Genomic DNA, 25,849 nt, shown 5'->3' with positions numbered 1-25,849 from the left:
AGGGAACTTTAGAAACGTTGGCGCAGAACGCCTCTTTCACTCGGCTGATAGCCCGAGATGACTTTATCATTGAAATTCGCCGAGAAAGCCTGCATTTCCATAAACCCTCTAGCTGTTTAAAATTATACAGCACATTAAAAATTCTGGTTTATAGCCTCATTTAGCATACTGAGGAGGATTACTCTGTTCGCAGTCTTTTCCAGTAGCTCACAAGTCCTTTGTGGATAATGTGAGGGAATAACGCTGCTATCTAGTGCGGACGCTGAGAGAGGCGGTAACGTAGATCAGGAGTGTATGAGCTACAAGAAAGAATGAAAAAGGACAGTTTCATGTACGTTTACAAGCAGTATGACAGTCGAATGTCAACTACACATTGCTACACACCATATTCTCAAACTGGGTGAGCCATGCCCTATTTTCCGTGAGAATACCCAATGAAGGGAACTGTGTACCTACAATGGCTTCTTGAAGTAATGAATGACTAGATAGTTTTTTAGTCGTTATCGTTGAAAGAATAATGAGTATGTATAAATGAGTATGTATAAATGAGTATGTATAAATCACATTTACAGTTTTCTTTACTCTTAAGACACGAACAGATCTTCCTGTAACTTCACGAAGCACAACAACGAGAGACAGAGTTGCCATCATGTCCCCTTGTCGTTCGATCCAGTTGGACGTACGTCGTTTGTAGGATCCAAAAGACTAATTAACATGTTGCTACTGAAGTGCCTATACCTTGCTTCGAATTCACTGGACTTGACGCCATAGCACTATTTTACAGAGGTAACAACCACTGTACTCCTAACTGATTTATTATCCTGCATATTAACTGGTGTGTGTGTGTGTGTGTGTGTGTGTGTGTGTGTGTGTTTGGGGGGGAGGGGGGAGCAATAGTATAAAGATGATGTGTTGCTGTAGGGAAATATCACAACAGCTGTGCTCGTGCCTCACGTTTACCGCCAAAATCTTGGTCCCGCATAAAAAAAAGACAATTGCGCTGCCACGTGTTCCGACATGGACGTCCCTACCTCGTCTCAGTCGCTTTATATCGTGTATTCGATTTGTAGCCAAGGGACATGTGTCGTCAATCACTTGTTCACCGCAGCTGGTCGTCGACGTACGTCGCGTGCGGCGTTGTTTTTCTGTTAATACCCCTGCTGTTCTTGACGTGGGCTACACATCTACAAAGTGGATCTCCGTGTGGGATATGGGCAGTGACTGGCGATTCGTGAAACAAGTCTATTTAGAAATTACTGTTTACTAGAAGTTTTCATAATGTTTTAAGTGTCCTCTCGAAAAAATAATGTTATACGATTAATTTTTGTATGCTTGCGGTTACATGTCTGCAGTCTTGGTATAAATTGGAATCCCCACGACACTGCAGCGCTGAACACCGCTAGCGGAGTCAAATCAAAACTACAGCAGCGGAACTGCTGTGTCAGGCTAATACAGGGGGTTTAAAAAGTTGTCTGGAGTGTCCTGACATAGCTGCAACATTTCCACTGCTGCCAAAACGAATTACCGCACCATACTTCATTTTATCAATGGGCTGAGCCATTTTGCTTTGGCTGCTCTAGCGGCGTGCTACGGTACTGAGGTGCGGATATACACTGTGCAGGCACCAGGACTGCAGGATTGTACCAAAATACAAGCACAAAACAATTTTGTAAATTTGTTTTTTTGAGACACAATGTCGAATCAAAACACCTTTCAGGCGTCTTAATTTCCAATTGTTTTTTATTGAGTAATCAACTTCGGCGATAAAATACGCCATCTTCAGGCCCTCTGACCGACGTGTAGGAAGGTCCCCACCTCAGGCCCAGTAAAAGTATGGCCAGCATGCAGTGACTGGTATCCGTATATTTTCGACACAGCATTCCTTTCGAAGTGATGATCGAAGGGATCGCTGTGTCAAAAATCTACGAATGCCTATCACTGAAGGCTGGCCCATATTTTGACTGGGTCAGGGGTGGGAATGTTCCCACACGTCGGTCAGGCGACCTGAAGGTGGCGTAATGTATCGCCGAAACTGGTTGCTGAATAAAATAGAATTTGGAAATTAAGACGACTGAAAAGTGTTTTGATTCGACATTCTGTACTGCACAGCCGTGATCCCGCATCAATCTGTACAAAGAGGGACACACAGAGACACTTTTTTTTGAGGTGGTGATTAATATTTTATGACTATCCTTGGTAATTAAACACGTACCAAATTCGTACATAATAAAATAAAAACGGCATTATTATTTGAAAATAATGATTGTGCTGGCTCTTACATGAAAGAGCCTTCAGATAAAGTTGAACACAAACAGAACAGTGTCTCGTAATTAGGACACCGTTATGCAATAATAAAATGAAACACCTGCAGCCGTCGTTTTGATGTTATTTTATTAGCCTGCAACTAGTTTCGGTGACTCAGTACATCATTTCCAGGCCTGTATGCATGAACAGTAATGATCGCATCATGAAATTACCAACCATGAAAATACAAAGACAGATTAAAAACAGAGTGAGAATTAAGGACAAAACTATATAAGTGAATTTTCAGTTATCATTTGGTAAAAACCAACAGTGCATCCAGCCACATACCTGAAATAGAATTACATATTGCCTACAAAACGAATTTGCAATCTATATGTTGTACAAATGCACTACTTATTAAATATTCCATATAGTACTTATTAAATATTCCATGACTAAAAAATGCTCAAATTAAACACCAAACTGCAAAATCCTGAAGTAACCTACCAATCTACAAAATAACTGTAGAAAATGATAGATGTTTGAAAGAAACTACAACATCAGAGACAAGTAAACCGAAGAAATATGCACCTATGTGCAAATAGACTTTGCAAAAGGACAGCATCAACAATATCTAAGTATCGGTGTAGGTAAAGCTGTTGAACTGAAAGGATAAATATATCTATATATCACGATGAAGTTATAAAATGCTGAGGCGAAAACCGTGTATAGGCGTATTACGTCAAATGCGCATGTACAAAACCACCTATGACATAACATATACAGAATACACGGAAACCCCACACAAGGTACTATTCAGGGTGAACAACATTCTTGTGTGAATGCAACTATATATTATGTACTACCATAAAACAAATATCAAACGATAACTACTATCTAATCCGTGAAAATATCAGAAACTCGTGATACATATCCGTATAGCATACAGTATTGATAGGTTAGATGATTAGTGATATCAAAGGTATGACTGCAGCGTTGAATCGAAGAACTAGATACCAATAAAAAATATGATTTTACATCGGTATGTAACTCTACCGATGAAAAATCATATTTTTTATCGGTATCTAGTTCTTCGGTATAACATTGGATACATACGAAATTTCTTCACCTTTCATATTACTAATAACTAATCATATGCTCTACCAATGCTATGTGTTATGTGGACGTACAGTGACACTTAGGTATTTTTGATGCTGTACTTTTGCAAAGACTACTTGTACATAAATGCATATTTCCTTGGTTTATTATTCCTGATGTTGTTGTTGTTGTTGTTGTTTCTTTCATACATCAATCATTTTCTCCTGTTATTATTGTAGATTGGTTGGCTGCTTTAGGATTTTGCAGTATTAACTAACTGAGCAGTTTTTCATTGAGGAATATTTAATAAATGATTTTATTAATAAACGGTACATTTGTACAACATATAGAGTGGAAATTCGTTATAGTACACTGTATATAATTCTGTTTCTAATCTGACTTTGTGTTGGTATCGAAACGACGACTGCAGGTGTTTCACTTTATTACGTAAGTGAACGGCTTAAGTCTCGCAGACCATTAATCACGAGGATGGACAAACAAAAACTATTATGCAGTGTGAACCGGAACTACACCGACAAACTTTCAGAGGTGGCAGTATGAAAGAAAACAAGCGAAAATGTCTAGTGATAATGGGCCCTAACATACAAACATTAAGAACTATGAGCGCTTGTTGATCTTCGATACTGTGAAACAAATTCTTTCTACTGAAAGCTCTTCGCTTTCCATATTTATGGAGAAGGTAGTATGGACCAAAGCTAGAAAAAATGTCCAGTAAAGTTGGGCTCTAAAATTCATACCTTAAGAGCTACGAGAACTTGTTCAGCCGAAGAAAAGTGTCTGACACTAGCGAAGATGACCACGTGCTTACAGATCTTAAGATATGCACTGTAGAGCCCAGGTTTGTTGGATTTTTTTTAATATTTTGGTCCGTACTAACGCCTATCAAAATACGGAAAGCAAAGAGTTTTCAGTAGGAAAAATGTGTCTCACAATAGCGAAGATGAACAAGCTCTTATGACAAGCACTGTAGTGCCAACATTTAGCACACCACTGAAAGTTTTTCGCTGGAATTCTGGTTCACCCTCTATAAGTGGCCAACTCGCGATATGAAAAACGTAAATGGACTTTACTGCATAAAGCCTTCCGTTTTGTTATATCAATTCGGGTTATGGTACCCACAAGATTTCCCAGTATTTTCTCTCTATAGCAGTTTAACTGACTGAACTTAGAGAGAGAGAGAGAGAGAGAGAGAGAGAGAGAGAGAAAGAGAGAGAGCCTCTGCATAGTTTCGAAACGCCTTATATCAGTCGTCTTTAAGTCCAGGGACGAAAGCCTTCCCCGCCCTGTTGTTTTTATTAACTGATGACCGTTGTTTGACAGCCAAAATCTGGAACCAGTGCCGACACTTGCTCTGACGTGTCTTGGAATTTTCTTCGAAACAGCTGTCTGAGTGCATAGCTAACACAGTACAGGTTTCCGCGGTCTGACACAGGGAACCGAACAATCTTGTGTTTGGCGGGAAAAATGGCAGTTGTCTTGCGAGTACTGACTTAAAATTCTAAGAATAGCTTAACGAAGTACGATCATCTCTACAGTCAATGGGTTAGGAGGGGCACATGTGTCGTTGGCATATAGCCGGCACGGTTTTCCCTGTGACACTGCGGAATGAAGTCACACAGAGAGTCCGATTGCACGATGATCCGAGTAAGCCCGGAATCATTCCCAAGGAAAGCGCGAAGTGTAGCGGCAGCTGAGCCTATGCTCAAGGCCGGACCGGAGCGCGCGCTCCTCGGCGGCGAGTTAAAGACTAATGAGCGGAGCGGCCGGAGTCCGCTAATGAATCGCCACAGTGGCCGCCTAATGATCCGCGCATCTCGCCGCGCCCCCCTGTAACAGGACTACTGGCGCCGGCTAATGACGGCGAGCGGCTGCTGCCCCGGCGACTGAAACTGACTTGCCGGCTAGCGCCGAGACGAGCCGCGCGTTTAGCCTCAGCTCGTTACAGCTTAAGGTCTTTCACCGGTCCAGTTCTGTGCTCTAACGTCGGCGCGTAGACCTGCAATTAACTTAGCACTGCTTTTAAGTGTGCCGTAATCGGAGCAGAGCCCATTCACATTTCTATTGTCGAGCAGTACCAAGAAGTCCACTGAGCGAGACAACTGCAATTTGTCACCAGGAAGCAAGCTTATTTAACGCTGCTGTATTTCGACAAAAAACAGAGTATCTATTAAAGGATAGTGACAAGAAAACACCTTCATTCACTGCACAGAAAATTTAAAGACCTGACAAGACAACATGGCGTCGAGGTCATTAGACACGCAGCAGAAGTTCATAGAGCGCAAGGGCAGAGAAGATAACCGTCAGTGCCCTTTTTCTATTTAATTGAAGTGACCAAGACTTCGGCTTCATCTTTCTAGAAAAAACACGGAAAATCTAAATCTGGATAGACTGATATCTGAATTTTGTTCCTTCAGAAGGAGAATACGAGTACAGCGTGCCAGCAACTGGGCAACTTACTCAGAACAATTAGAATGACATGGCCCTCGAAGTGCCATACATGGTCAGATGAAATGACACATGAAATGTAGCCACGAACTCGGTGCAGTAGCCCAAATACTGAGAGTTATTTTATATTATATCCTGATACTGAGTCATACACAGATGAATTGAACTTTACTCTCAGTCTTTTACGTCAGACAGGATATATTCATTTTCCACGTGGTTTTCTAAACCATTTTAGATACGCTCAGGATTTTCATCTCATGTGCATAATAAGTGGAAAAAAAATTAAAGCACGAATCTTTCCCATTTCACAGTCGTCTGACGCGTGCCAAAAGAAACGTTGCCTGCCCACGGAAATAAATGCCACAATCAGGGCGAGCAAATTCAAATGACTTGTGAACCCAGAAAACTGTGAATAAACACCAAGGAAAATGAACAACTTTTTCTAGATGCCGATACAAGCATTTTACGAATTTATCCAAACGGATATTTTTTACAGTTCCTACGACGTAAATCGCCGGAAGGTAAAATACCTCATCTTTCTACGAAAATAACATGGAATTTAGAGAAATGTGAAGAAACAATACAGAAATCAAATTAAAAAATCGTGATTCACGCTATAAAGAGGTGTCCCGACAACATCTCTTTCATTTTACTTCGACTAATCTCTCGAACTCCCAATAATAATATAAGAGAAACGGGAATGACTACGAATATATTAAAGCTATTGACCCACATTCTCTACGCATTTTAAGTAGCAGCACTCATATCTCGTACACATTTTGAATGTTTCCCAAGACATCATTTTCCAATTTCACAGGGACCATTTCACATCTGGAACGCTGTTATGTTTCGCCATCTCCTGCTTGCATGAAAGACACCTCCATGAACTACTACATTACAAGAACAATGTGCACTCCGTTGCTGACGATGGGTAGTGACGCAATTTACCTAAAATGCGTGGAAGAATTATTTTATTTTATTTTCAGTTGACGGTAATTTTTAGAGGCGTATATGCAGCAGCGTTAGGAACAAATCAATGTGGCGTACTGGTCCGTGTGGTACGAACAAAAAAATTCAACGAGCTTTTCTGTTGGGTTCCAATTTTTATTTTGACCATTTTACAAAAATTTCAATTACCAAGGGAACGTGACAGAACGTAACCACACTGAACACAGAACAAAATGAAAGCCACGTAAGGCCCCAAATGTGGGTCATTTTGTATACATGGTGTTTCCAAGACTTTGCATGAAACGGGTATAGTTGATAGATCACATCTTTTATTTCAGACAATATATTGACTGAAGCTTCCCGGTGACTCTAGGCGTGCTTTTGTCTGGTTATGCCGTGATGGGTGGCTGGGCGTATGCACTTATGTATTGCCTATGATCTAGTCATATGCTTTATATGAAAAGAGCAACGTCCAGTAAAATTAAAGTTCGTGATTCGCTTCTAAAATATCTTTCTCCATTTACAGACACTCATTCTAACTGCTTTTTTGCTGAAAACCACTCTATCAATTTACTGGAGTAGGGAGTAAGCAGAACACTTGGTTAGCAGACTCAGCTAGTTCGGTGAAATCTCGTCTTTCCAGGGCTGTATAGTACTGTAGGGCGCATAGCGTCGTCGGGAAGCGTCAGCGAACGTTTCCTCCCTAACAAAAGTTGTTCTCCATGGTGCGATCTGTCAACTCTACACGTTTCATGCAAAGACTTTGGAACAGCTTATGTATACTATGAGTAAGTAGTTCCTTCAAGTGTGGCTGAACATTATAATTAAGTCAAAAGTAACGGATTAGCTGAGAACCCGCTATCAGAAATGTGGAGACTGCATTGTCAGCCAGCAGTCACCGACATATCCGTCCATGTGAGTTTTGCAGTGCCCTGAAGGTTTCCATACAATGCTGACAGTATCATTCCGAATATTATGGAGACCGTTACGGATTAATGAAGTATTGCCATCATCATCATCATCATCATCATCATCATCGCCATCATCACGAACACCACCACCACCACCACCACCACCACCACCACCAAATCCACCACCAACACTACCACAACCACCGTCTTAATCCATTGCTGAATCATCACCTACTGCTGGATAAAACCTACTACTAGACTTTTCCATGCATTCTGGTCTTAAGCTACAAGCGAAATATTTGTTGGTGAACCGGGATTAACCCTTTATACCGCAACACAAATCAGTCGGTCGCCCATGTTTCCGCCAGTGAGATACGGTTAAAATTGTGACCACAGACTGGAAAATGTACTCTGCTAAGACTTCATATACCGCCTCAGCCGGCGCCTAGGTGCTTACCAATAATCTCCGCCAAAAACAATACAGGATAGTAGGTTGAAGTCGATAAGACACAAAGTCTCACCAAAACTCCGAACTTATGTATTCTACACAAACTAATGTAATTTTGGTTTTGTAAATATAACCTTTTCTTGCTGCAACCTAATTTATTTTTCCTAGACGCGTTTCGCCTTTTCCTTGCTCTAAGGCATCTTCAGTGGGATCTATAACGATACAGTTTTGTTATTTTTAGATTATCAAACACTTCCCGTCTCTTTTTTATATAAGTAACTGATTACTTACAGTCTGCTGCGACCCGCGTTCCTTCTCGTCTGGTCTGGAGGTCGCACTACCAGTTTATTTCCGAAACACAAGCAGAATTTTGTATTCCGAACTTTTTCACACTGTTCACCAAGTTTCTCTTTTTTCTTTCAGAACGAGAAAAGTGGCGAACAGTGTGAAAAAGTTCGTAATACAAAATTCTGCTTGTATTTCGGAAATAAAATGGTAGCGTGACGTCCAGCCCAGACTAGAAGAAACGCAGAACACAGCAAACAGTAAGTATCAGTTACTTACATTAAAAAGAGTCGGGAACTGTTTGATAATCTAAAAACAACAAAACTGTATCGTTATAGATCCCACTGAAGATGCCTTAGAGCAAGAAAAGACGTAACGCGTCTGGGAAAAATAAATTACGCTGCAGCAAGAAAAGACAGTTTTATTAACAAAACAAGTATTTATGTGTTTGCTGCGGAGGATGCACACGCAAACATACTTGTTAATGATCTCGTATTTAGGAATGAGAAGCAGGCCGGAAATGGGTAAAATCCAATGGGGAATTTGGACATTGGTTGTTCACTTAGGCGATACACCAAAAATGGCAAAGTGTCAGACAGTTTGTTATGCAAATGTCTGTCAGAACAATGTATTCTCCACAATAGCACAGCAAATGAGTGCAGCATAAATACCTCATATCTTGTCAACTTGTGTAATTGTTTAAAACACGCTACTATTTTGCCGACAGCGTTATTTAAATGTTGATGGCAATTGATGTAAAAAAACTAGATAATTTAAAAATGGTCAGTCACGTATGTTAGCTGACGTCAACATTGAAAATAGAATAAATAGACGCTTCTAGCAAGCAGACATTGCTTAAACAATATTTAACGATACTTTTTTGTCATTTAACACGAGTGCACTGGCGTAAGAATACTAGCTTATTTGTGTATGAACAAATTATTGTTTAAATTCAATGAAAGTGGTGTGTGACTGAATGCTCATAACATTTCTTTTTTAAAAAAAATATTGTTGTAATAGATTAGTTTCCTGCAGAAAGTGATCGAGTTGTCAAAAACATGTGTGTAGAACATAATAACGATGTACTTTTCATGTGGACGGCCTTCAGCCAATGGAGGAGGAGACAGTGGCGGAACAGTGCTAGTGCCAAGTGGAGACAATCACTTTTTGAGTGGTGTGGTCAAGGCGCTTGAAAAAGGCAGATCTGCCTGTTTCGAAACATGGGTTATTCAGCCATGTGCGAGTTTGATTCTGGACAGTGAACGGCCGCTACCACACTTCAACTTTTCAACGGCCTTTATATTTCGAGAGGTATGAATGTGCTCCAGTGAAAAAGTCCAGCTTTTTCCGCTTGCATTACGAAACTGAGAATAAACACAGTAGGCGTTACTATTCGTTGTATTTCGTATGTTTTGTAAATTTTAATGGTGACTTTGAATTATCTGAGCAGGTGAATATAACGCGTCCTGTGATCACGAAATGGTCTTAGTTTTCGCGAGTCTTTGGCGACTATTTAACTTGGGGATTTTGCCACCATTCTCGTAACGCTCCCAGTGCAACTTTACTGCATTTAATATGATTATGTATGACTGCATTATACTTCGTTATCGTAGGCCCACTTTTAATTTATCTTAGTTATTCAACATAGTTCTCTATCGTCTACATCGATTTCAGACATCCGAATAGAACCCTTTCAACTCATTATTCATTTATCTTTATTGAATATGTCTGTTTATTTAACCGATTCTCAATTCTAGCCAATGCATAGACAGTTTGACAACAGGATTAAAGCTACAGGGTATTATCTGCAGCTAATTAGCTGACGTGTGCGCCCCGACCCTACGACATTATCTAAAGTATGGGCAACATCAGGTAAAGTCGCTAGTGGTCCGTTCGTGTGAAATGCTGGTTAGAGCACAACTATCCAGCAGAATATCCGTTGGATAACGTCGCAGCACCTAGCTACTTGACTGCACATACCTTTTTGAGGCCTCTGCCTCCTGAGATTGTTAACGCTCGCTAAACGGCAACACTAGCCTTTCCTAGGAAGCGACTCAATGAGAATTCCACACCCATGAAAGGGAACGCACTTCGTATTCTTCCAGTCTTTCTTTATTGCAGAAATTCTAGGTTGCTCACTATCGATCACTTACTATCGACTTCAGAAACAGACCTCGAAATACCAGCCTCCGGGGACGCACTACTTGCCCCTTACCCCGAAGAACCCTGCCAGCCGCCTCCAAATTGCTACACGATATTATTTTACACCCAGGCCGATCTGCTCAGCAGTTTGAGTAGGAGGATACAGGCATTCCAACTGGCCTTTCCTTGGGCCCACTAGTGGCGCTGTTTCGTGGTAGAACTGTCTTCGCAGTGGAGCCCAGAAAGTATCTGCTGTCCTGGAAAAGTCAGTGAGGTCAGACATTGACTACAACCCGTTTACGAGAACTCCAGGAAGACTGGATGAAACGTTCAGGCTGAACAAAAGCCGCTGTCTGTTAAAGCAGCCACGTCGTTCCTGCATGTTTTTCTGATGTCGTCTCCTCACCTCTTATCAGATCGTCGCCTCGGGCTTTTTTTCTACCACTTGAAACCTATCGAACGACTTCAATGTAGCCTGGCAACACGTTCTCTGCCCACATCCATCTCATTTTCATTACTGCTACAGTAAGGTAATAATTACATCCTGCTCTGCAACCTGCGCTCTGATCTTTTGTTTGGTTTCTTGTCTCTTCTAGTAGTAAACTCCTACGACGCCATCTCTAGATTGCCTACTGAGTAACGCTCAGTTTTGGATGATTTTTCCATTTAAAGTCTATGTCAAACTTGTTTACATGCACTGGCTGTAGGCTTTCTTTTTTTTTTTTTAAAAAAAAAACACCAGAAGTTTAATTTTGCACACCCTATTTAGCTTACCAGAAGCATTTCACGTACGGTGATAATGGCAGCTAAATCTAGATCTAATACTTGATTTTTTATGTTTCTCAAGCCCGATCTTCGATTAGTTGAAGAACTGTGTAAAGGTCTTTGGTAGGAAGGTATGTTTCCGGAGAACTCATGGTGGAAACTAATGCGAGGATGATGAGTCACAGTACAGCAAACCAAGTACTGAAGGTTGTTCCGCGATAGAGATAATTTAAAAATAGAGATAATTTGAAACCAACATAATACAGATTTTATGTTTTACAAATCTGAGATATATAACGAAGTGTAAGCACGTCCAGTTGTTTACCAGTATTGTTAACGACTCCCGTCGGAGCGACTTACGTTGAAAGTCTGGAAGATCTCATCGACAGGGAGTCCGCTTAAAACGTATCCCGAACTGTTTCGTCGTCGGCTTCGGTAGCTGGGCGGTCAGCGCGGCGGATTTCGAGGCAAAAGGGCTCGGTTTCGGTTCCCGGCTGTGTCGGATATTTTCTCCGCTCGGGGACTGAGTGTTGTGTTGTCCTTATCGTCATAGCTGACATTGTTACCTTGAGATGCCTGAATACGTGTCTTTCGAAAGCTAATAAATTGGAAAAAAACTGTTTTGCACTGCTTGTGAAATGGATCGGATTACTTTTTATTCAAAATTCTATGCCAGTATTCACCTGGGAGGTTTAGAGAAATCACAAATATTCTGAGTGAGATGGAAGACTACTCTAGATTCTAAATTCAGAATTTGTACGTCGCCTCATATCATCACTTTGCAGTCTGTCAAGGGAACAATCTGCTTAGTACTTTTCCTTATTTCTGTACTAATCAGTTGACCGTGGAACAGCTGTGGGACCACCCATAACGACGTTCATGCAGTGGAAAATTATTTATCGACCTGTGTAGGCAAAAGTGTTCATACGTGAGGCTGCTCTATTTTATCACTATCATGCGTGTATTAGTGAATGTATAATATGATTTGAGAATATGTATGTGTGTTTAATGATGAATTATAAAAAGTAGATACTTCGTGAACGTTTCTCATTTGTCTGTGATAACGTATTGTGTAGTGTTCATAATCTGCAAGTTGGTGGAATGTAAGAAATAAGTTTCAGTTCGTTGTTAGAGCGCTACTTTAACATATTAAGTTACGCGCAATATGCTGCAGCTCATTCTTCCAGAGAGGGCTGTGTAGGGCAGGCTGGAGCAGCGCTCTTCCCGAGCCGGCTGGCAGCAGTGTGCTGTGCTGTGCTGCGCTGCGCTGCGCGTCGCAGCCGCCGGCACCAGGAAGTGCTGCGTGCGCTGACATTTACCGGAGCTCGGGCCGGCTTTTTTTAATCGGCCATCGGCCAGGGGACGCAGACCAGCGGAGCAGCGTTTCAGTGCAGCTGCGCTTCCATCGACGCCTCGTGTGGCCAAAGGACAGTGGCTCGGTAACGATTTATATATGAACGTGCTTCTATCTACGTAACTTTTAGACCCTCTTCGTCTAGGTGTAACTGTGTTCCCCCCCCCCCCCCCCCCCAAAAAAAAGCGAGTCCTCAGACAGTATTTAAGGGTAAGTACAGACTTATCTTAGAACGTTAATCTTGTATTTTAATCGCAAATCGATACCGCAATGGGATATTAATGGCATTTCTTGAATCATTGTTTCGACTACTATCTTCCATCCAATGACACGGCGAGTCGGCGAGTGGTGCCTGCTTCCCCCTTCTTCTGCTTGATCCAGAATATTCGATAGTCAGAGGCGTGGTGTGCAAATATTTACAGGTAACTGAATTTACTGAGAGGAGGGTTTTACTCAGAAGCGTTCGTGGTCTTATTCATCGCGCTAGCGACCTGAAAATATTTATGGGGATCAAGGAAAACTTAAACCAGTTATTCTGGGTAAGTATTGAAACACTGCCACTTGTGGAAATTACTACTGTTCCTTAAGCATTGGGTGACATTGTTGGATGCGATATACGCAAAACAATTAGGTGTAAGTGAGACAGGAAGTGAAAATTTTCGTTTTTGTTTTCCAGTTTATGAACCTCAACCGGGGCAATACGTTGAAGATACCAGGCCCGGGAGGGGGAGGGAGGGAGGGAGGGGGAGAGAGAGAGAAAGAGAGAGAGAGAGAGAGAGAGAGAGAGAGAGAGAGAGAGAGAGAGATTGGATTGGATTGGATTGGATTGTTTGGTGGGGGGGAAAGAGACCAAACAGCGAGGTCATCAGTCTCGTCGGATTAGGGAAGGACGGGGCCTTTCAAAGGAACCATCCCGGCATTTGCCTGCAGTGATTTAGGGAAATCACGGAAAACATAAATCAGGATGGCCGGACGCGGGATTGAACCGTCGTCCTCCCGAATGCGAGTCCAGTGTGCTAACCACTGCGCCATCTCGCTCGGCGAGAGAGAGAGAGAGAGAGAGAGAGAGAGAGAGAGAGAGAGAGAGAGACAGAGATTTTTTCGGCGGAGGGGAGGGGGGGGAGGAGGTTGGTGGGTGTTATCTCCAAAACGTCTACTGTATTACCAATCACCGAACAGTGTTGCCGGAAGCAACAGTCTCGAAATCAGGAAACAGAAACTCAAAAAAGCAGTAGATACTACACAGCCTCTTCTCCATGCCAATACTCCACTAATATACCTAATAAGTATAAATGCAAAACCCGTATTAAATTAGGAAATTACTACTACAGTGGTTTCAAATACAATGTACCTAAAATTATAGCTTTTTTTATCACGTTGTAGCCAGCTTTTAAATTTAGCTTCACTTTCCCACTCACTTTTAGGTGTTCTTTATTTTTTCCCGATCTCTGGGTGCACTCATTTCCGCTTTTAATTTTCACGAAAACAAAGTATTTCAAACCTTTGCAAACTAATTGCACGGCTAGAAATATACACCACGCACAACTAACAGCGGTTTGATGCATCTTAACTTCAACAGCGAAATGCAATAAACCAGTAATTGCTGGCAGTACCCACCGTGGCAATGGATTACATTACTTACGTTTTAAAACCCATCACTCTTATAATTCCAGTAAACAAGACAGTTGACACCAAGTGACACATCTTACCATCGCCGTTACTCTACAATGCTTTGACATAACTTTTCAAAGCTTGTCAGTCACTGTCAACAACGTTTTTCGCAAAATTTCAGCTACGAAAACACAGAAGAGCTTTGTTTTCTTGGAACTAATAAAGAAGGGGCTACTGCAGACTTATTTTGACACCATGATATCCAAATAAATGACAGACATTTTATTTCCAGCTGAGACTGTTATGAGTCGTTTCACTATACTATAAGAATCTGTTTAGCTACTCGCAGTCACGCGTAGGGTGGGTTATCGTTGCTCAGGCACATATTATAAACAGAGACTTTAAACAACATCCATGCGAGGAATGAACTTAGAACAACTTGACTCAGGACTTGAAGCTGATACGAGAAAAGTCTCTGGGGTGAGGAATTTAAGAAGGGATGTCCAAAACTTAATTAAACTCAAGAAATAAAGAGTTGATCAACTGCTGTATCAATATTCGTCACGATAAAAATTACTTTGAAGGAACAGATACGAACGTGTGCATTTGCTTTTTAGCAGAAGAGCAGTACATTTCTTAAAAGCAGGAAATCCGCTCAAAACCAATATCTCTGACAACACTGTCTGCGAAAGCCGGCGGTGACAATGGCAATAATGAGAATGTAAAGTATGCAACGAAGCTCACTATCGACTGTAGAAGTAAATGGGTGCCGTCTGAACAAATGATTTTGATATTTTGGAACCTGTCTTTGGTTTTTGCTTCTAGGGAAGGCTTATATGGCACAAATAGGCAGTAACCGACCACTTGAAAAAAATGGTTCAAATGGCTCTGAGTACTATGGGACTTAACATCTGTGGTCATCAGTCCCCTAGAACTTAGAACTAATTAAACCTAACTAACCTAAGGACATCACACACATCCATGCCCGAGGCAGGATTCGAACCTGCGACCGTAGCAGTCGCGCGGTTCCGGACTGAGCGCCTAGAACCGCTAGACCACCGCGGCCGGCGACCACTTGAAAACTACAAGTATGTGCGTCATTCACCACTTGTTAAGACGATTTTTTAGAACTAATGCATGTCTGCCCATGTTTGCTGATTCAGAAAACAATTACAGAGCGTGTATTGCAATCCGAGAGATCGGACATCACGAAAAATGGCAGAACAGAAGCAATGAGAAAAGTGATGAGAAAAGTGGAATTATGAAGTGCACACGGAATAATACCGAGTGTGAAAAAAAAGAGGCAGATAAACCGAGACGAATATTCAGAGATCTCTTGAACGCAAATCCCCCCCCCCCTCTCTCTGCCCCCCCTTTCTCTCTTGTTACAGTTGTGCGGTATGCATTATGGGGAACAGCGCAAGGAAGGTTTCCCATACGTTTAGCAGCTACAAATATGATTTCTTGCTTCTTAAGCAGTCTCAGATACAAGTTGGAAACTGCGTAAATGAGCAATATTAGGATTCAAAAGCTTGCAAAGAACTCATGAACTATTCTTCTTTATAGAGCACTTTCCAAAATTTCACTAAAGAGCCAAAGAAACTGATACGCCAGCCTAACATTGTGTAGGGCCCTCGCGAGCACGCAGAAGTGCCTCTACACATCGTGGCGTGGACTCAACTGATGTCTGAAGAAGTTCTGGAAGAAGTTGACACCATGAATCCTTCAGGGCTGTCCGTAACTCCGTAAGAGTATGAGGGGGTGGAGATCTCTTCTGAACAGCACGTTGCAAGGCACCCCAGCTATGCTCAATAATGTTCATACTACTTTCAGCAACAGTTTTGGGAGGTCCTTCAGCGGATGTTCTACAGTAACTGTGTAACGATATTGTATTCAGCTACTCCTATCTTAAATGCTGAAAATCAAAGAACAGACTCCTAAAAATCTTCATCAACTTCGGATGAATTTTCATTACATATGAACTAGCCAAAATGCAGAATTTCATAACAAAAACCCGTATACAGGGTCACACTTATCTTGACCACATCATATAACTATTTGTCAACAAGAAAAATAAAAAAAAATTCACGGCGTTAACCAGCATGACTGTCTCTCCTGTAACTATGTTCGTTACGAATTTTTTTAAAAAATAGCATTATATATCGTTATTCGATAACCCACTTTCTCTCCTGAAGATCTTTTCAAAAACGTACCAAAATGCGCCACTCAGGTAAAAAAGACGTTACTAAAACATAACACGAAACTGAAATTGTTTCTCCTGCACTAACACACAGTGCAGGTAGATGGGGTGGTAACTTTTCCATTTGGTTGTGTTGAAAACAAACAAATAGAAACTCAAGGAAAATACAGACCAGTCATTCAGACAACCGTCTTCATTTTAGAGTTTGTGTGAATACACGAACGATGAGAAGGTAGAAATGCTGTTCGTCTATGGAGAATGTGAATTAGCTGAACAATGATTGAAATAATGCTTTTTCGGTTCAAGTACGAGTATCTGTAGTACAGTACGTTTTCAATGACGTCATATTTACTTGAATGGTTTCTTGCTGTACCTTTTTGAACAGGTATTAAGGAGCGAAGTGGGATATCGAATACGAAGAGCGTTCAGCAAGTAATGTAATACATTTTTTTCTCAACGCCAGTTGGTTTTATTCAGGATTCTAATACATCATATTATTCCACACACTTTTGACTACAATGTCCTATTTTCAACATAATCGCCGTTCAATGCGACAACTTTACTTCACCTTACTGGGAGGGCCTGTATGCCCCCATGGTAACACTCCACTGGTCAACATCGGAGCCAAGGTCTTGCTGCATCAATAACCTACCCATCATCTTCGTACTGCTTCCCGCGGAGTGCATCCTTCACTGGGCCAAAGAGATGGAAGTCGGAAGGTGCGAGCTCCGAGCTCTAGGGTGGTTTAGGAAGAACAGTCTAATGAAGTTTTGTGATCTCCTGTCGGGTGTGCTGACTTGGGTAAGGCCTTGCGTTGTCATAGAGAAGGAAAAGTTCGTTTGCAATTTGTGGCGACGAACACGCTGAAGTCGCATTTTCAATTTCCTGAGGAAATATACTTCAGAGTTGATCGTTGCTTCATGAGGGGAGACATCAAACAGAATAACCCTTATCAGAGCCCCAGAAGTCCCTCACCATGACGGTACCAGCTGAGGGTGCGGCTTCGAACTTTTTCTTTGGAGAAAAGGTGGTGTGGCGGCACTCAACGGGTTAGCCTTCTCCTTTCGGTTCGAAATGATGAGCCCATGTTTCATCCCCTGTGGCGATGTTTGTCAAAACATTGTCATGATCAGTCACGTAACGCGCAAGCAATATATCAAAAATGGTCCTTCGTTCGTCTTCATGGTCTTCTTCTAGGCGGCGAGGTACCCAGCGGAAGACACCTTTCAGTACCGCAACTGGTGGACAAGTGTGTCAGCACTACCAACAGAGACGCCCAGTTCATCAGCGAGGTGTCTGATTGTGATCAGTCAATAACTTCGAGTGAGAGCGTACGCAGGTTCTAACATCGCAGGAGTCACAGGTGTGTGCAGTCGGCCGGGACCCGGGAGATCGGACCGGTCTTCGCGACTTTGTTAAGATGACAGTTGCCTCGCCCAACGACTCACCGTGCTTTTGTTCACTGCTAGATCTCCGTACACGTTCTGTAGGTGCCTATGAAGATCTGCGATTATGTGATTTACCGCCAAAAGAAACCCAATGACAGCCCTCTGCTTGGAACGCACCTCCTTTACAGACGTCATTTTGAAGACAACATATAGCGCCGCCACCAACCAGAACTTCGTGAAAGCATAGGGGCTGAAAAGTGAATATCTCACGATGTTCCACAACAAATTCTGCTTTTTTTCAGACGACACTGACTGAGAAAAACAAAAATATAGCGTGGTATTTTTTTAAAAGAAGTCGTAATGCTGTTCATATCTTCCTAACGAAGGAAGTTACAATACAGGTAATCATGCTGGTTAATGTCCCCGCGGCAGCTAACTCGACAGACGTTTTATTCTGTTTGTCGACAAGGAAGTATTTCGCTTCCTGTTGATAAATGGGACACGGTGTTGGCAAAACTATTGCTGAGATCAAGCTGACAATTGACTTACGTTACTGTGCAACACGAACCAGAATAAAAATAAACGTGATTGCTATCAATACCGTCTCTGTACCATTGCGAGCAATTTTCTTGTTGCCCTCGTAGCGTTTTGTGCGAGTTGGTTCGTGACTACAGTTGTGGTTAAAAATGGAGTACCACCATGGCAGTCCTCACGGGTAAGGAGGAATATCTGGATATACCGCGTACCAAGAGAGCAAAATACCGTGCGAAATGCTAAGAGAGTAACTGGCTGGAAAATCGCGGAGGTTAAAGCGTTTACGCCGCCGCTCATTAGAGGCAACAAGGCGCGAGATGGCCGCAATCAGCGAGAGGTGCGGCGTTATCTCGTGGTGCAGGCGGCAGGGACGGAGCTCGGGGGATTTGACTGCTCTTCTCAGACACTGCCTTACCTCTAGTCAGTTCCAGTGGGAAGACGAGTTTTATGACCAGATTGATGGTGTGGCCATGGGTAACCCATTGAGTCCTACGATTGCTAATTTTTACATGGAAAAATTTGAACAATTAGCTCTGGAAAAAGCGAGTAAGAAACCATGGATGATACATTTGTTGCTTGGTCACATGGAAATAAAGCTTTAGAGGAATTCTTTTGTTATTTAAATAGTATAAATCAAAAAATCCAGTTTACAATGGAAATGGAGAAAGACAATGCCATATCCTTCTTGGATGTCTTCGTCATGAGACAGACTGATGGCAGCTTGAAACATAAAGTCTTTCGGAAGGTTACACATACCGACAGATACTTGCATAAGAGTTCCAATCATCATCTAAAACAGAAAAGAGGTGTAATAAGTCTAGTGGACAGCGGTAAAAGTATTTGTACGCCGGAACACCTGGACGCCGAGTTAAAACATCTAAAGCAGGCTTTTGAGAAGAATGGGTACTCTAGTAAGGAAACAAATAGAGTTTTACGACCGAATAACAGGAGGCCTAAGGACAACGATAGGACACAGCGATGGAAGAACACGGTTTCTCTACCCTTCATCAAAAAAGTAGCGCATCAGGTCGGCAAGATTCTAAGAAAACATGACGTTCGACCGATTTTCAGACCAACTAAGAAAATAGGCCAAGCACTTCGTTCCGTGAAGGATAAACGTCCCCCTCAGTCTCCAAGTGGTGTATATAAGATTCCGTGTACGTGTGGCAAGGTCTACATTGGAACTACAAAGAAAAGTGTGAATACACGGTTCAAGGAACATGAAAGTCTTTGCCGACTAGGGAAAACAGACAAATCAGCCGTGGCGGAACATGCTCTTCAATCAGGTGATCACGTAGTGAAATTTTCGGAAACTGAAGTTTTATGTACTATGACGAACTATTATCCACCGCTATACAGAGAAGCCATCGAAATATATAAACATGGGGATAATTTTAACAGAAAACAAGAAGCCATGAAACTCAGTGATATGTGGACTGTGGCGCTACAGAATCGATGAGAAGTTTTTATCTTTGACGTACTATAATAGATAGTTAAAAAATATTATCTTTGACAAGGTTTATTCTGCTATCACGTGAAATGCAGACCACGCCTACTTTCCACAGTATGTAGGCCGCTCTTCGACGTCCGACTCGTCAATCGGCAAGACTCAGCACAACCAGGAGCACCTCTGAAGATGTCCAACATAGCCTTGGACGAAACGTCAGAGATTGAAGAATTCCATGGACCACGGCCATACAACCCGGAAAAATTCTCGGCAGCTGAACCTAGAGAGACTTTATTCACAGGACAGTATTGTTCATAGTTGAAAGTTATGTTTACATTAGGCCACTGTTTATTATGGATTCCATGTACTGTATTGCTATTGGATCTTGCTATCAGTCTGGCGTGGCGTTGCTGTCTCTTAAAATAGAGGCTGTCGGTTAGAGTCTTACTATTCTCCATATAATCAGAAATTTTGTCAGGGAACTTATGTATCGAAAACTAGTTCATGATGTAGACATTCAACGCAGTTATCCAGATTACAATCTCATCGTTTCCCCACCTTCACCATAAAATGATGCACTACATAATTTGTATAGCTATGATGTTCCACATATTAAGACGACGACGGACAGTTAATTGTTCGCTTTTACTTATGCACGGTAAAGAGAAGTGCCAATTTTTGTTGGAACTTATTTCTCTAGGCGTATCGATCATCCCTTTTTGTAAAATACCATGATATACAGAAGAACTACAATAATTCCCACGGCTCAATATCCGAATGGAACATATCGGGTAGATAACAGGAAGCTATCATCCTCAAGCAACGATTCAGCGGTGCGTCTATTCCACTACTGTTATCCTTCAGTAAGCAGTCGGAGGACGATCATGTTATGCACAAATCTCGCTTTACAAATGAGTGGAAGCAGTTTTTCTTTTACAACGTACCGTCCACGAGGGATCGGTTAGTCGACGTCTGCACGTGCCGATCGAAGCGACAGTGGGGAATGGAGTTTTTAATTAAGCCGGCACGTCACGGTATCGCGCGCGCCTCTTTCCCCCGAACGCGCGCCAATTTCCGGCTCGATCGGGGGCAGCAGACGCGGCAACACGATCTGTGGCAGAAAGCGCGGCGCGCTCGGACGGCGCTTCTCGGCGGAAGGGCTCTGCGTCCGCCAACAAGGCGGCTGCTACCGGGTCTCTTGCACCACGCGGAAACCCGACTGGACACCGTGTGTGCTCTCAAACTGCTGAGCGAATGCGGATCTGGTTCGCATTCCCGTGTTGTTAGCCCACTTTAGAGATAACCAAGAACCATTTTCATCTCATTAGAAGCATCATCCAACACTTTGCTACTAGAAGTTCATTTAACGCTATTTGTAGACTTCCCATGGATTACTCAGGCCTGGCGTATGAAGCATAAGGTCGGCTTCAGCAACTGATCATCGCCACAGGAGGATACAGGAATACAGACGAAAGAAGGTTACCGACTGTAAGGACGACTAGAGTAATTATACCAATTTATTTATTATTCTCCATAAAGCTGCTGCATTTGTTGTGAGTATTATGGTATTTGTGATGACGTTAACCGACAAATACTACATACACCAGTGCGCGACAGAATTTACAGTTGTGTTGTTGTGGTCTTCAGTCCTGAGACTGGTTTGATGCAGCTCTCCATGCTACTCTATCCTGTACAAGCTTCTTCATGTCCCAATACCTACTGCAACCTACATCTTTCTTAATCTGCTTAGTGTATTCATCTCTTGGTCTCCCTCTACGAATTTTACCCTCCACGCTGCCCTCCAATACCAAACTGGAGAGCCCTTGATGCCTCAGAACATGTCCTACCAACCGATCCCTTCTGCTAGTCAAGTTGTGCCACAAATTTCTCTTCTCCTCAATCCTATTCAGTACCTCCACATTACTTATATGATCTACCCGGCTGATCTTCAGCATTCTTCTGTAGCACCACATTTCGAAAGCTTCTATTCTCTTCTTGTCTAAACTATTTATTGTCCATGTTTCACTTCCACACACGGCTACACTCCATAGGTGGCAATCCGATAGGTGGCGGCGCTATATGTAGCCTTCAAAATGACGTCTGTAACGGAGTTGCGTTCCAAGCAGAGTGCTAGCGTTAAGTTTCATTTGGCGGATAACCAGAGCATCCATCGCAGATATTCATAGGCGCTTGCACAGTGTGTACGAAGACCTGGCGGTAAACAAAAGCACGGTGAGCCACTGCGTGAGGCGTCTGTCATCACCGCAAGAAGGTCCCACAAACCTGTCCATCTCCTAAGTGCCGGCAGGCTGCACATTGCTGTGACACCTGGAATGTTGGAACGTGTGGACACTCTCATTCGAGGTGATCTACAGGTCACAATCAACCACCTCGCTGCTCAACTGGACATATCTGTTGATAGTGCTCACGCATTCGTCCACCAGTTGGGGCACTCAAAGTCATGTGCACTTTGCATTCCTCACCGCCTAGAAGATTATGAACAGTGACTAAAAACGATCTGTACGCAGTTGGTTGCGCGTTACGGGGCTGATCCTGACAATTTTTGTCGAACACTGCCACACTCGATGAAACATGGGTTCATCACTTCGAAGCGGAAACAAAACAATCCAAGGAGTGGCGTCATACCAGCTCTCCTCCGAAGAAGACGTTCAAAGCTGCACCCTCAGACGGTAAAGTGATGGCGACGGTCTTCTGGGACTCTCATGGGGTCAGTCTGATGTCTTCCCTCACGGTGCAACGATCAACTCGGCTGTACTGTGCTACCCGTACGAAATTGAAGAAACGACAACAGCGTCGCCGTCATGGGTGGCCGAGCGGTTCTAGGCGCTACAGTCTGGAACCGCGCGACCGATACGGTCCCAGGTTCGAATCCTGCCTCGGGCATGGATGTGTGTGATGTCCTTAGGTTAGTTAGGTTTAAGTACTTGTAAGTTGTAGGAGACTGCTGACCACACATGTTAAGTCTCATAGTGCTCAGAGCCATTTTTTTGTCAACAGCGTCATCATCACCTCAAAAAATGTAAACAAATTTCTCCTTCTCGATGACAATGCAAGGCGTCACACAAGTCTGCGGGCCCGAAAGGACCTCATGGAACTTTATTGGACCGTTCTTCCTCGTCCATCCTACAGTCCGGATCTCGCACTTTTCGATTTCCATCTGTCTGACCCAATTCGCGGGAAGTAGTACGCGGACGATGGGGAAGGTTATTGATGCTGCAAGACGTTGGCTCCGACATCGCCCAGTGCAATGGTACCATGGTGGCATACAGGGCCTCCCACTAAGGTGGCGTAAAGCCGTCGCATTGAACGGAGATTATGTTGGAAAATGGGGTTTTGTAACCATAAGAATGGGGAATAATTGGTGTATTGGAATCTCGAATAAAACCAACCTGCTTTCAGAAAAAATGTGTTGCATTACTCACTGAACGCCCTTCGTACAAGCGCAGCAGAAGCGAATCGGCAATTACTCAAGCGAAGAAACAGGCAGCAAGGCGGGGATTCCATTGACCTAAGCGAGCTGACATAGGACAGACTGCTATGACCCGTCGCCTGCGAACGACCATTTCGGAAACAGTGAAGATGGTCGACTGTTCGCGTGTTACTGTCGTGCAGCCCTAAGGAAAGTGGTTGAGCGGCTGTAAAACGAAGAGTAGGCGACAACGTGTTGGGCATCCATGCGTCATCACAAAACGTGGAGTTCGGAGGTTTGTGCACCCTGTAAAGCAGTATAGGCGGGAATTGTAGCAGATTTGAAGACACAGTACAGTGATGGTGCAGAGACAACTGTTTCCTGGAAGAAACATGTCTCGCAAGGCTGAAGCAAATATACGAAAATATCTTCTAGAAGGATGGAAGATTTTACAGTGATGCACTGCTGATCTACGTCATAAAATGAGTTAGATAAGAAACTTCCTTTGGCTGTCGACTCACTAATGGTAACACAGTCTAGTTGCAAATTACTGATTTCGTGCGGCTGTATCTCACAAACAGAGGACATGAATAAAAGACGGAAGGTGTTTACGCTGTGTGTAATACAACAGATGTCAAAATGGTAATCTCGCGAAGACCTCTCAAGGAGAGTTGGTGGTGTTTCCTTTGTAGCTGTGGCGAGATGCCTCGTAAACTCTGTCGCCGATGCTGGAAATGAAGAACTGCACAGTTTGTTCTTGGTAAAAGTCCCACAGGAACGATACACACACTAATGTACAGAGGATGTTGTCTGAGGCTAGGACACAATCGATGCACGCACTTGGCATGTGTTACATCGGAGGTGAGGTATTGCCTCACTTGAAAGTAACAGCTCTTTTGTATTGCAGTAGTTTTGGAATAAATAGGAGTAGTTTAGAAAGGGCACATTAAAAATGATCTTTTGCAATATAATATTAGATATTAATGAAAGCGCGTGTTTATTCTGTTCCCAACGTCGGGTTACGCCCTATTAACTTACCTTGTGCAATTAAATGCCACTCCTTCAATCGTAATGTTTAATTTTGTGCAGTCCTCATGGCCTCTCTAGTGTCTTCAAGGGTTTGTTAGGTTACAGTCTTTGTAGCAGTTGCAGTTTTTACACAATACAGTGTAACAACTTCACTAGAATTGTCCGCACTTTCCAGATTGCTAAATGCACGTGATGGCTGATGACATCTACGGGTTTCGAAGGAAATTTTCTCATAAACAACCCACGATTGGTCAACAACGCAGTTATGCTGTCCGACAACTATGACATAATAGTTTTCACTTGGTGGCACTTGAAATGGCTGCCATCCTTGAAATTTCAGATTTCGCTCTTATAAATGGCGGTAAAATCATAGATAACATTCCATTGAAATTTCTAAAATCATTGGGGGAAGTGGTAACACAACCGTTATTCACTTTGATGTGTAAAACATATGAGACTGGCGATATACCATCAGACTTTCGGAAAAACATCATCCAAGATTGCAAGAGCCTACAAGTGCGAGAATAAACGAACAATTAGCTTAACAGAACAGCAAACCAAGATGCTGACAAGAATAATACTCGTGTATAGAATAATGGAAAAGAAAACTGAGGATCTGTTAGATGACGAACGCTTTGGCTTCAGGAAAGGTAAAGGCACTAGAGAGGTTGCGATTGATAACGGAAGCAAGACTGAAGAAAAATCAAGACACGTTCATAGGGTTCTTCGACGTAATACACAATATGTACAAGAACCAAGAGGGAACAATAATAGTGGAAGACCAAGAACAAAGTGCATGGCTTCAGAAGGCGTAAGTCAAGGATGCAGTCTTTCGCCCCTACAGTTCATTCTGTACGTTGAACAAGCAACGACGGAAATAAAAGAAAGGCTCAATCGTGGGAATAAAACTCAAGGTGAAAGGGTATCAATGATAAGATTCGCTGATGAGATTGGTATCCTCAGTGAAAGTGGAGAAGAATTACAGGATATGTTGAATAGAATGAACAGTCTAATGAGTACAGAATATGGGGTGAGCCTAAATCGAATGAAGACGAAAGTATTGAGAAGCAGCAGAAATGAGAACAGCGGAAAAGTTTAACATCATAACTGATGATCACAAAGTAGACACAGGTAAGGAATTCTGCTATCTAAGCAGCAAAATAACCCACGGAACAAAGAGGACATAAGAAACAGACTAGCACTGGCAAAAAGGGCTTTCCTGGCCGAGAGAACTCTACTAGTATCAAACGTAGGTCACCATCTGAGGAAGAAATTTCTAAGAATGTACGTTTGGTGCACAGAATTGTGTGATAGTGAGACACGGACTATGGGAAAACTGGAACGGAAGAGAATCGAAACATTTGAGATGTGGTGCTGCAGACTAAGTTAAAATTAGGTAGACTGATAAGGTAACTGAGGAGGTTCTGCACAGAATCGACGATGAAAGGATTATATAGAAAACGCCGACAAGAGAAAGGGACGTCACAGAATAACTTCCATGGTAGCAGAGGAGGCTTTATGAGCTAAAAACTGTATAGGGAGACAGAGA

The sequence above is a fragment of the Schistocerca cancellata genome, chromosome 1, assembly GCF_023864275.1.
Source record: "Schistocerca cancellata isolate TAMUIC-IGC-003103 chromosome 1, iqSchCanc2.1, whole genome shotgun sequence".
In the NCBI taxonomy this organism is placed as follows: Eukaryota; Metazoa; Arthropoda; class Insecta; order Orthoptera; family Acrididae; genus Schistocerca; species Schistocerca cancellata.
The sequence above is the reverse complement of the archived record's forward strand: the minus strand, read 5'-3'. Positions refer to the sequence as shown.